General features: G+C 43.5%; 1 protein-coding gene across 1 annotated transcript in view; it reads left to right on the top strand.

Annotated features, from left to right (window-relative positions):
- Positions 1 to 12,295, top strand: part of LOC129460041 (uncharacterized) — a 56,055-nt gene that overhangs the window by 41,866 nt on the left and 1,894 nt on the right. Inside the window, exon 6 of the mRNA XM_063614283.1 lies at positions 10,780 to 10,834. The gene's annotated coding sequence lies outside the window, so the exon portion shown is untranslated. The remainder of the gene's footprint in view (positions 1 to 10,779; positions 10,835 to 12,295) is intronic.

Genomic DNA, 12,295 nt, shown 5'->3' with positions numbered 1-12,295 from the left:
AACAGTTTTGACAACTGTCTTATATGTTGTAAAGATTAGCTAAGGAGAGTCATGTGCACAGGAAAAGCTGATTTGCAAAGCACCATCAATAATTTAGGAATGATGTAAAACCTAACTCCTTTAGCCTTGTTAGCAAGTCGACTGCTTTGAGTGTCCACTGTGAGGCATTCTGGGAAATGAAAGGGGTCATAGAATTGGCCTCCTTGCAAATGAGCTCAAGCTAACTGGCCTAGCATGTCTGGGAAAGAGAAGTTACCTGGGCTAGGAACTGTATAAATACCTGCCCTCCCTTTCTGCAGTGGAATCTTTCGAAGGTTAAGCAACAGTAAATAATCAACTAAGAATTTCTCAGAGTTGCTGCATTTACCTTCCTCTGCTTTTTTCTTCTTTGCCCATGAAGATGAAGCAACTTTGGAATGAGAGCAATATTTCCTTTTAGGACTCCCTGCTTGAGACACGCAGAGAACAAGCTCAGGCCTGGCCTGGCTGGCAGAGACTGCCTGCGGGAGAGAGCTGGGCTTGAGGTATGGGTGAGGGATGGTGAGTTAGAATTTAACAGAAGGGGAGGAGAAGAAAACTCATTTGATTTTGTAAGTTTCCACACAGGCCTTTCAGCAACATCTATCAGCAAAAGAAAGGCAACAGAATCTTGCACCTTGAAAGTCACTGGGGGCAAAGAGGGTCTGGGAGTCAGCTCCTGGAATATCAGCTATATTACAAAAAAGAAATAAGTAATGCAAAGGAAAAAGCAATACACATATGTAGAGAGACTGACCTAGAAGATCTGGCCTTGGTATCTGGGGATTGGTAATGATGTCATGGTGGTTAGCTCAGAGGAGATGATGGATGAGTCCACTTGTATGCATCTGTATTACAAACGCAAATAAAACTTGGAATGATGTGAGCTGGCAGAAAAAACAAAGTCCATCTGTTCATTAGTGTTCTCTTTACAATGTGAAGGGGGAAAAGAACTATTTTTTGTGTGTCCAGGGAATATTGAGTTATATATAATATTCATTCAGCAAACATTTATTGAGTAATGACTGTTTGCCAGGCACTATGGTAGGTGCTGAGAATGCAAGAATTGTACAAAGCTCCTCCATTGCCCCCTCTCGATAAGAGGACAGCCAGAGCCAGTCACTTTTTTGTACGATGTTTCTCTTAAGGTAAGGCCAATTGCGGCTCAAAACAAAAGTGCATATCACATGTTGATAGGCAAGTTTGCAATAATTCTTTTTCTTTGTAATGGGTTTATTACAAGCCCTGTAGTAAAACTTGGAAGATCTTTTTATGTTAGAAATCTTTTCTCTGCTACTAAATACTTTAAGTCAAGTCCTTTAATTTCTCTGGGACTAAGTTTAAACATTTATAAAATCAGGTAATAGAAAGTAAAACTAGACTGATTTAATGAATCCTGGTTTAGGACAAGCAATAAGAGGAAGTTGAGGGCAGACAGCCACTTACTAGACACTTAGAAACAGTAGGACTTCAGACTCCTTAGCTCTCAAAGTCTCTTAAAGTCTTGGTTTCTTCATTTGAGAAACGGGGATAATGCAATTCTTGTTGGGAGGGCAAAATAGATTAAGATAATGAACTTGGTTCAATGCAGGGCACAATAAGAATCCCCCCGTGAATGTTGCTGTTTTTATCCTACCCTGAAACTATTTGAATCTTTTCAAATCAATTCTTTGTTTGTATAAATGGATACTGCATGTATATATGCCTCTCTTACATCACTGACCTCTCAGGAAGCAGTTAACTGGGAAATTGCAACATACCGGGGGCATAAACATGGAATGGATTCACTTTTTGGTTCCTAAAATCAGCACTTTTTTTGGCGGGGGGGAGATGGAGTCTGGCTCTGTCGCTTAGGCTGGAGTGCAGTGGCGTGATCTCAGCTCACTGCAACCTCCACCTCCTGGGTTCAAGTGATTCTCCTGCCTTAACCTCCCGAGTAGTTGGGACTACAGGTGCCCACTACCACGCTTGGCTAAATTTTGTATTTTTAGTAGAGATGGGGTTTCGCCATGTTGGTCAGGCTGATCTCAAACTCCTGACCTCAAGTGATCCACCCTCCTCAGCCTCCCAAAGTGCTAGGATTACAGATGTGAGCCGCCGTGCCTGGCCCTTAATCAGCACTTTCAATGGTCCTCTGTCTAATCCCTTTTTCTGTCCAACAACATCTAGGGCAGATTGTAGAAACTTGCCATTTTAAAAAAGTAGGTCTGCGTAGTTTAAATCCCATTCTGGCTCACAGCTTCTCTCTTCCACTCCACCCTTCCTAGGCTCCTTCAGTAGGTCGAGTAGGGAAGAGGGGAAGAGGAAGGGATCAGTGTCTCACAGCTGCCCACTCACATCTGCAGTCCTTTCACGATGTCGATGCTGTGCCACAGCCTTACTCTTTTGGCTTGTGGGTGCTCCCATGCAGCAGGCACCCAAAGGCTGGCAGCATGCTGTGGGTCTTTGGAGGGCCCCGGGGGGTTTCCTGCCTCTACACTTCAGTAACCTGGAAGATTTGGCTCTCTGGATGGGCTTCCTTTACCCCCTCAGCTCCTGCCACAGCTGCTACCCTCACAACTGTTTTAATATGGCTGTCTCTCTAGTATCTACTGGCTTGTCTCTAGGCTTATGTGTAGTTTTCTTGGCATTTTGAGATGTGTTACAAGAAGGCATACATCTCAAGAATGATAAGTGCTTTTCTTTCAAGCAGTAATTGTTATTATCTTAGAATCATTGTACAAGTTTGCCCTTAGATACTTATAATGTAAGCAAATCATTCCCATGATATTTCCTTCCTTTTCCATTTCTGGGTCACCCTCACACTGGTCATCATTCACATACTTTTCTGGGTTCCCTCACTTGGCACGAAGCCTTGTCCACTGTAGGCCCCTGCTGGAGTGCATTTTCTGTCTTCTCAACTGCATCGTGAATGCCTCCAGCCAAGGACTGGGCCATCTACCAGTCTACTTCCATACAGGATAGCACCCATTGCACCCCATCACTGTCTGTAGGTCACAGGATCCATTCCACAAACCCAACAAAGACTGTGAGTGCCTCCCTACCTGTGCAAGGCACTGGTGGTGGCACTCAAGAAATTGCCACTCCCCTAGATGAGGTGGGCAGAGAGAACTGAGGGGAGCTGGTGACACCTTCCGCTCTTGCACTAAGGGATCCTGTCTTCCATGATTCCTCTTTCCCCAGTCTGATGTTAGGAGGGAAAGAGGATAAGAACAGAAGCTAGTACAGTAAAAGTCAAGACCTGAGAGGATAGCATCCTAGCATTTATTTGACAAGGGTTTCCTACTCTGAGGTGTTCAAGCAGCGCCCCCAACTCTGGCTGTGTGGTGACTCCTGTGGCGTGCACTTTTTTGTTTTACTTCACTGTGGAGTTTCTTACCCCACTGTTGGTTGATTATCTTGGTTGGTTATCTGCCACTAATAAGACCAAGGCTTTGCTTCCCATTTCCATAGAGATCAAGCTAAAGTCCTCCCTTCATGGCAATGTTCCACCTCCTGAGTTGGCTCTGATGACTGGCCGGCCCCACCGCCTCTGCCTCACTCCTAGCCATGATTAGTTTTTCTAATATAAATACCCAGTCTTTTACTTTCTCTGCTGACATATTTTTAAAAGTATGCAAGAGATTAAAAATGTGATGTTCCTTTTTTATCAGATTCTTAAAGAATCTGTCATTCATACTATGAAACTTTTAGTTTCATGAAAGTTTCAGGGCATAGTGGCTCACACCTGTAATCCTAGTACTTTGAGAGGCTGAGATGGAAGGATAGCTTGAGCTGGAGTTTAAAACCAGTATAGTCAACATAGTGTGACTCCTGTCTCTACAAAAGATAAAAATTAGCTGGGCATGGTGGCGCACACCTGTATTTCCAGCTACTTGAGAGGCTGCGGAGGAGCTCGTGGCTTGAGCTCAGGTGTTCAAGGCTGCAGTGAGCTATAATTGCACCACTGCACTCCAGCCTGGTCAATAGGGTGATACTCTGTATCTACAAAAAAAATTTTTTTTAATTAGCTGGGTGTGGTGGTGGGTACATGTAGTCCCACCTGTGCAGGAGGCTGAGATGGGAGGATCACTTGAGTCCAGGAGTTTGAGGTTGCAGTGAGATATTGCACCAATGAACTCCAACCAAGGTGACAGACTCTGTCTCAACTAAAAACAAAAGAAAAGAAAAACAAGGATGGTTTAGTATACGTAAACACTTTGTTTTGAATATATATATATTCAATAAGGGCATTTTCATTTAAAGCTTATTAAAGAGTTCCTGCTGTGATAGAAATAAGAACCCATTTGTTCATCCCATTGTGGATCTGCGTTAAATACATTTTAGAACAATAATGTATCCTTTCATTTTAGAGAGTATTTAGCATATCCATAAAATTTTTAACTTAAAAAAAATTAAAGTCCTGGTGCAGTGGCTCATGCCTGTGATACCAACATTTTGGGAGACTGACACAGGAGGGTTGCTTAAGCCCAGGAGTTTGAGACCCTGTCTCTACAAAAAATAACTACGTGGTGCATTCCTGTAGTCACAGCAACTCAGGAGGCTGAAGCAGGAAGATTACTTGAGCCCAGAAGTGTGAGGCTGCAGTGAGCTGTGATGGTGCCACTGCACTCCCGCCTGGGTAACAGAGCAAGACCTCATCTCTTGAAAAAAATAAATAGGCAATTACAGCATAACTTACATAAAGCACACAAATTTTAAGTGTTTAGCTTAATGAATTTTTACATATGCATCCATCTATATGCTAGTAAGTATGCATATTTGATGTTTTCTTTGAACATACAACTGTCCATTTATTATGTCTTTTCATTTCTACCTTATAACTTTTTTAAAAAGTTCTTATTTCTGTCAGAACAATGGGTGAGAATAAGGAGAAGAGAATGAATACTGACTGAGTGCTATTCTGTGTCAGGTACCTATTATGCTTCTCAGAGAGACTATCTGATTTAGTATTTAGACAAATATCATGGGGGCCACTCATGTTATCTGTGTAATAAAGATAAGGAAATTGGGTTTTAAGATGGCTAAATAATTTGTTTTCAGTCATACTGTTAGAATTTGACATGAGGTCTCTTTGGTACCAACATTTTATTCTTTCTGTTAGACAATTACAAAGAAGCCATGATATACTCTCTTGTCTTGGGTGGCCCTGAAAGCAGAGCCTGAGATATATTATTTGAAAAGTAATCCCAGAAGCTGGGCGTGGTGGCTCACGCCTGTAATCCCAGTGCATTGGGACGCCAAGGCAGGTGGATCACTGGAGGTCAGGAGTTTGGAACCAGCCTAATCAACATGGTGAAACCTTGTCTCTACTAAAAACACAAAACATTTGCCGGACATGGTGGTGGGTGCCTGTAGTCCCAGCTACTCAGGAGGCTGAGGCAGGAGAATTGCTTGAACCCAGGAGGCGGAGGTTGCAGTGAGCTGAGATTGCACCAGTGCACTCCAGCCTGGGCGACAGAACGAGACTCCGTCTCAAAAAAAAAAAAAAAAAAAAAAAAAAAAAAAAAAAAAAAAATGCATGCCTGGAAGACAAAAGGAGGAACTACCTAGCCATTAACTCCTGTCATCTATTGGCCCAAGATGGTCCCAACAGGCTTAGCCACCCTCTTACTTCTGGGTTATAATGTTTGGGTGCCAAGCAGGTTCCCCTAGGTATACTGCACCTTGGCATGAGAGAAGACCTGGTACCGGAAGCAAGAGGTATGTGGTGGGGACCCAGATAAGACCCTATGAGATTACACTCATATGAAGCTGGACAAAGACTACATGGAGCTCAATACTGCAGCAGTGGTTGCACTTGGAGGTGGGGCTGAGAGGATGTGAAGTGGTGTATGAGAGGTATCCAGTACACATACCAAGAATGCTTTAGTAATATAGACCCAGATTGGGAAACAGTTTTCTAGTAACACACCTCTTCTTATTGCAGAGATTTCAACCTGAACCTATTCTTCTGCTGATGTTTCTCTTCAGGCATCAGGCATGTTTGGCAAATCAATGGGGCAGACTTGAGAAAATCTATTTGTGTGTATCCATATGCATGAGTTCTTTGCTCTTTTCCTGAAGGAAGGGAAAACTGAGTTTTATATACAAAAGCCTAGAAAGAGCTATGGGAGAAATGGAAGGGCCAGATGGCAGCTATCCCAGGACAAAGTCTGAACTCTGTAGAAGAAAAGGCTCAGGCAGAAAGAGTGGGATCTGTTTTATGAATGTTCTAACACACTGCCATTCAGTAGTACGAACTCTCTTTTTTTTTTTTTTTTTGAGACGGAGTTTCACTCTGTCACCCAGGCTGGAGTTTATTGGTGCGATCTCGGCTCACTGCAAGCTCCGCCTCCTGGGTTCACCCCATTCTCCTGCCTTAGCATCCTGAGTAGCTTGGACTATGGGCGCCCACCACCATGCCCAGCTAATTTTTTTTATTTTTAGTAGAGACGGGGTTTCACCATATTAGCCAGGGTGGTCTTGATCTCCTGATCTCATAATCCGCCTGCCTCGGCCTCCCAAAGTGCTGGGATTACAGGAGTGAGCCACTGCACCCAGCCAGCAGTACAAACTCTTTAAAGGCCCACGTGGCAAAGTGTGATAAAGAAGTAGGGGAACTGGGCATTCTTCCCACTTCTTCATGGTTCTGCAGAGAAGATCAAATGTTTATAATGCAGTAAACGCAGTTTGGGTGCTTCCATGAATGCTGTTCCATGTGGTCTGATTACCCTGCATATTTAGAGACTAAAGAAGTTTTTATAAGAACGTTAGCAGCTGTCATAATTGGGGATTGGCCAGTGCAGGGTGGAGTGGGACTCAGAGACTGAACCAGCCTTCAGAGATGGTGCAGGGGTGGTCCAACCAGTAGAAATAGGAAGAAGTCTTGGCAAGTGGGTAGAGCTCAGGATCCAGTTGCAGATAGCTCTAGTACAGATAGCTGCCATTCAAAGAAAGAGTGGAGACCCAGCCTTAGGAACTTGGTAAGGGGATTATATCAGGAGAGAAGAAAATAATATTCTAGGCCTGGAAGAAATAGCATACAGAGTTGGAATCCAATATGTAGCTCAGGAAGGCATGGAGGGGGTAGCCAAATATAATCTAAAAGAGATGTAATTATAAGGCAACTAGGGCAGAATCCAGTTACTAAAAATAACCAGCCTTGAGACTGACTGGCCTAAGGCTCCATTCAGTTCCTCTGCTGGGGATACGTCTGAAAGGTAGAGAATGGCTTCTAGCTAAACAGGCAAGCACGTCTCCACTGGTGCTTATCAATAAGCTCCATGCATCTGGATCCACTAACAAGGAAGCAGGACCCAAATGATTAAAGCCTGTTTGCAACAGTCCTTCTAAGAGAAGACTTCTGGTTTTTTTGTTTTGTTTTGTTTTGTTTTTTCTGTCTAGCATGACTTCTCCTCTTCTTCTGCTAACGGAACTACTTTTTTATGGGGAATCCCCCATTTCCCAGAGAAGTTAGCATGTGATCTAAGTTCAGTCAATCAGATAAATCTATTCCTTTGGCATGGGAAGAGGCAGAAAACCCTAGAAAAGCCAATCAGATTATTCCTTGAGATTTGATGTTTAAAGGCAGAGAGAGAGAGAGAGAGAGAAAGGCTCTTTTTTCAGTATTGGATCACAAGCTTGTGAAGATGATATAGACCAGAGTTGCTTTCTGTCACCTTTCTTGGATACCTGGGGAAAGCCATCCATAGTGAGAGACAACGAATCCAACACTAAGAGAGAATCAAAAATGAAGAGAGATGAGAGATGGATGGAAAGAGAGAGTCCTGAGGACATTACTTGGACCCTGAATCCAGCCATGGCTGAAGCCAAAGCTATCCTGCTCTTTCATGAGCCAATACAGTCTGCTTTACTTAAGCTGGTCTCAACCCAACTTCAACTGGGTTTTGCAATTTGCAATGTAAGGAAATTGGACAAATGCATTTGCTTATTTACTGCCTCCATCCACAGCTAATCTGAAATTTAGAGTTGGTACTGACAATACTCACCTCAATCCTGGCCTCCATTGCTCTTCACAAAGACACACTGGCCACTGCGGTGAGCAGACGGCCACTGCTCTCTGCCTGGCAGAAGCCTCAGTGATATTAGATCTGAGTCTTTGCCCAGCACTGCTTTTGACATATGCTTATTCTTTGGAGCTCACCCCTTCCTCTTTCATATGGTCTTTTCAGACTGGATGAAATCTTCAGCCTTTTCCACTTTGTATCAAACTTACAATAGAAATCCTGACCAGCCAGGTGCGGTGGCTCACGCCTGTAATCCCAGCACTTTGGGAGGCCGAGGGGGGCGGATCATGAGGTCAGGAGATCGAGACCATCCTGGGTAACACAGTGAAACCCTGTCTCTACTAAAAATACAGAAAAAAAAATAAAATTAGCCTGGCATGGTGGCGGGCGCCTGTAGTCCTAGCTACTCGGGAGGCTGAGGCAGGAGAATGGCATGAACTCAGGGGGCAGAGCTTGCAGTGAGCTGAGATTGCACCACTGCACTCCAGCCTAGGTGACAGAGTGAGACTCCATCTCAAACAAAAAAAGAAAAATCCTGACCTTTCTTCTGAAAGTAGATGCCTGTTTTAAATTTCTATTTGAGAATTCCATGATCACCTCACACTCAACAAGTCTGAAACAGAACTCAGCAGTGTCCTGGTGCTGACGATGGCACCAGCATTGTGCCTGTCATCTGTTCTAAAGGAGCTCAGGACATGCCACCCCAAAATAGGCCACTTTGGCAGATTGATGACTTTGAGCTGAAGGCACTTGAGAAACAGCAGGTGCAGGAAGGGCTTTCTGACCACCCCTCCCCTCCACATTTTTTTTTAACCTAAACGGGCCACAAAATTTCCCATGAGAAACGTGTCTACCCTGTACCACCAAGAGAAGAACATTCCTTACAGAATCATGGTGTTGAGAAGAAAAGACAGAAAGAGACAGAGAGAGAAAGCAACATTCTTATCAACAGGAACTGGGAATCAATGCTGAAATGGATCTGGACAAACAAAGTTACCAAAATAACCCTTATTTTCCTCTGGTTCTCTCTACTATATATCTTAGTCACTTCCTCACAATTTGCTGTCCCTGGCCAACACCCTTTTGTCTTGTTATTTCTTCACAAGTTAATAGTTTCTTTGTCTAAAAGGCACAAAAGCACTAGGCGCGGTGGCTCACAGCTGTTATCCCAGCACCTTGGGAAGCTGAGATGGGAGGTTTGCTTGAGACCACGAGATTGAGGCTGCAGCGAGCTGTGTTCACACCACTGCACTCCAGGCTGGGCAAACAGAGCAAGAATCTTTCTGTCTGGTCATTTTTTCAGGCCTTCATTCTCTTGTGAAGGTCCTTGTTTATGTGTAAAAATTGTAAGAAAACTTGTATGCTTTTCTCCTGTCAATCTGTCATATATCAGTTTAATTCTTAGGCCCAGTTGGAAGAGGGCCTAAATGGGAAGAGGAGACTTTTTCTTTCCTCCTCAACAGCTCCTTCAGTCCCCCAATTGTTTGTGCCACCTTTCTTTTCCTCATCCTCCTCATGCTAAATCATGAAGCTCACTCAATTTCCTTCATGTCTGCATGATCCTGGAGCTGCTTGTGGTTCTAAAGGTGGGTAGAAAACTGGACAGGACATGACCCCTGACTTGAAGAGTTTGCATTCTAGTAGAGGAACTATGAGATCAGAATGTGCTTTGTGCTACAGCAGGGGCAGCAGCAGAAGGACTAAGGGGCCTAACCCAAGATAGGGGTCATGCCAGCTATGGGAGATCAGGGAAGAGTCATGGAAAAATTTCAACAGTCTATAAAGGCAAAAGGACATTATGAAAATAAAAAAGGGAGCCAAGAGAACAATTGATTGAAGTGCACTTGGAATGAGGATGATATGGTTTGGCTGTGTCCCCACCCAAATCTTATTTTGCATTGTAGATCCCACAGTTCCACGTGTCATGGGAGGGACCCAGTGGGAGGTAATTTAATCATGGGGGTGGGTCCTTCCCATGCTGTTCTCGTGATAGTGAATAAGTCTCAGGAGATCTGATGGTTTTATAAAGGGGAGTTCCCCTGCACACGATCTCTTGCCTGCCACCATGTAAGATGTGCCATTTGCCTTCCACCATGATTGTGAGGCCTCCCCAGCCACGTGGAACTATGAGTCCATTAAACCTCTTTTTCTTTATAAATTAACCAGTTTCAGGCATGTTATTATCAGCAGTGTGAAAATGGACTAATGCAGAGGACTTCTGTTTGCTGGTGCATGGGAGTGGCTGGGGAAAGTGCTGGGAGACGGTGCTGGGCGGGTTGGGATCGACGCTGTGGATTGATTACGTAAAAGTCATTTACGGCCCTCTTTTTTTCTTGTTTGCCCATATTACAGAGTTTCAGAAAACTGAAACATTAGCTTCTCCAGCTTTCCCTGCAGCTACGCATGACTGAGTTCTAGCCAAAGAGAGTAAGGAGGGTACAATGGGTAGAAATCATGGGAAAGTAGTTCAGTGGACAGGATGTGCTAGCATGCTCACCTCCTCCTTCTTCCTATGTGAGAATGCACAAGAATACTCGTGAATACAGCTGCCATCCTGGCATTATGAAACCCCCAGGAATCGGGGTATGTTTGTAGAATGGCAGAGGAGAAAGACAGAAAGAACCTGGTTCCTTGATGACATCATCTGGCTATTGTGAAGTCCTGAACTTCTTTTTCCCACACTCGTTGTGCATGACAAACAAAAATCCCTATATGAGAAGTCACTGTTAATCAGGTTTTCTATTGCTTGCAGCACTGAATGCCATTCTAAAGAAAAGGAAGTTTACACTATAAGCCCTTACATGAAGGTGAGAGGATGCCATTATCAGAAAACTCTCCCCTTTTGTTATTCACTGTCTAGACCCTTCAAAGCCCAGTTCACTGGAGAATCTCTTTATGGAAGCTTCTGTATCTTGTCCTGGCCCCCTTAATTGTTAGTGCTTGTTGGGCAATTATCAAGTTTGGGTTAGAGACACGTATTGTTACTGATTCCTCAGGGACTTATCTAACCCCAGTAGGACTGAAAGTGCCTTACGGGCAGTGACCATGTCCTGTACTTTCTCTCTCGAAGTGCGCAGGCTGGAGAGAATCACATAGTGGGTCAGTGCTCAGACACTGGAATCTTGAGTTTGAACCGTGAGGCCATCACCAAATATTCATAGATCTTAGACAAGTTTTGTAACCTCCCTAGGCCTCAATTTCCTCATCTGGGGAGCAGAGATTGGTAATAGAATTTGCCTCCAGGGATTATTGTGAGACTCAAATGAAATATTTCCATGAATTCCTTAGTGTCACTTTAGTCATCATTATATATGTAGCAGATGGTCTGCATCAATGACCTCTCATACCCTGTGTTTTCAATGTGACTTTGCAACTGTGTCCATTGTGAGGTCAACTCCATTTCCCCACCCTTGAACCTGGGCTAGTCTCATGACATTCTTTGGCTAACAGAGTGTGGCAGAAGTGATACTGTATGAGCTCCCAATCTAGGCCTCAAGAGGCTTTGTACATTTCCAGCCCCTCTCTTGGGACCCCTGCCTTTTCTATAAGAATAAGCTTAGGAGAGCTGCTGAAAGATGAGAGACCTTGTGGAGCAGAGATGAGTTTTCCTAGTAGAGACCCTCTTAGACCAGCTAATCTGCCAGGTGGCAACAGATACATGAGTGAGTCCCATCAAGATCAGAAAAACCACTTGGAAAACCCACACACTTATGAAAAATAATTAGTGTTAATTGTTTTGTGCCAGTAGGTTTTGGGGAGGTTTGTTAGGCAGCGATAATTACCTGATATAATCTATCCAAGAGACAAGAGAAATTTTGCCTGTTCACTGCTGTATCTCCAATGCCTAGAACTGTCTATTGATAAGCAGGTACTCAATATATATGTCGAATAAATTCCTGAATGTAATTATGATTACTATCATCTCAAAGACTTATGGTGAGGAGTGAATGAGATAATGAAGGGAAAACATTTCACATTGTTCCTGTCACACAGTGACTTCTCAATAAATATTAGTTATTAACCAGGTGATCGACAATGACTGGTTAATTGATTAATGTATTTTTATTAATATAAAACTAGCTAATGAGTAACACTGTCCTAAGCCCAGTTAATCAAGCAATTATCTGTCTTTCAGAAAACCTAATATTAACCACAGTTGGGTTCTTGGCTTACAGAAAGTCAATCAATAAATCAATAATAGATAACTTCTCCAGAAATCCTAGAGGACAAAATTCTGCAAGAACCGTCCTGGGAAACGTGAAGCTTGG

Source organism: Symphalangus syndactylus, chromosome 13 (assembly GCF_028878055.3).
Source record: "Symphalangus syndactylus isolate Jambi chromosome 13, NHGRI_mSymSyn1-v2.1_pri, whole genome shotgun sequence".
NCBI lineage: Eukaryota > Metazoa > Chordata > Mammalia > Primates > Hylobatidae > Symphalangus > Symphalangus syndactylus.
Note: the sequence above shows the minus strand (reverse complement) of the source record. Positions and strands in the feature narration are given on the sequence as shown.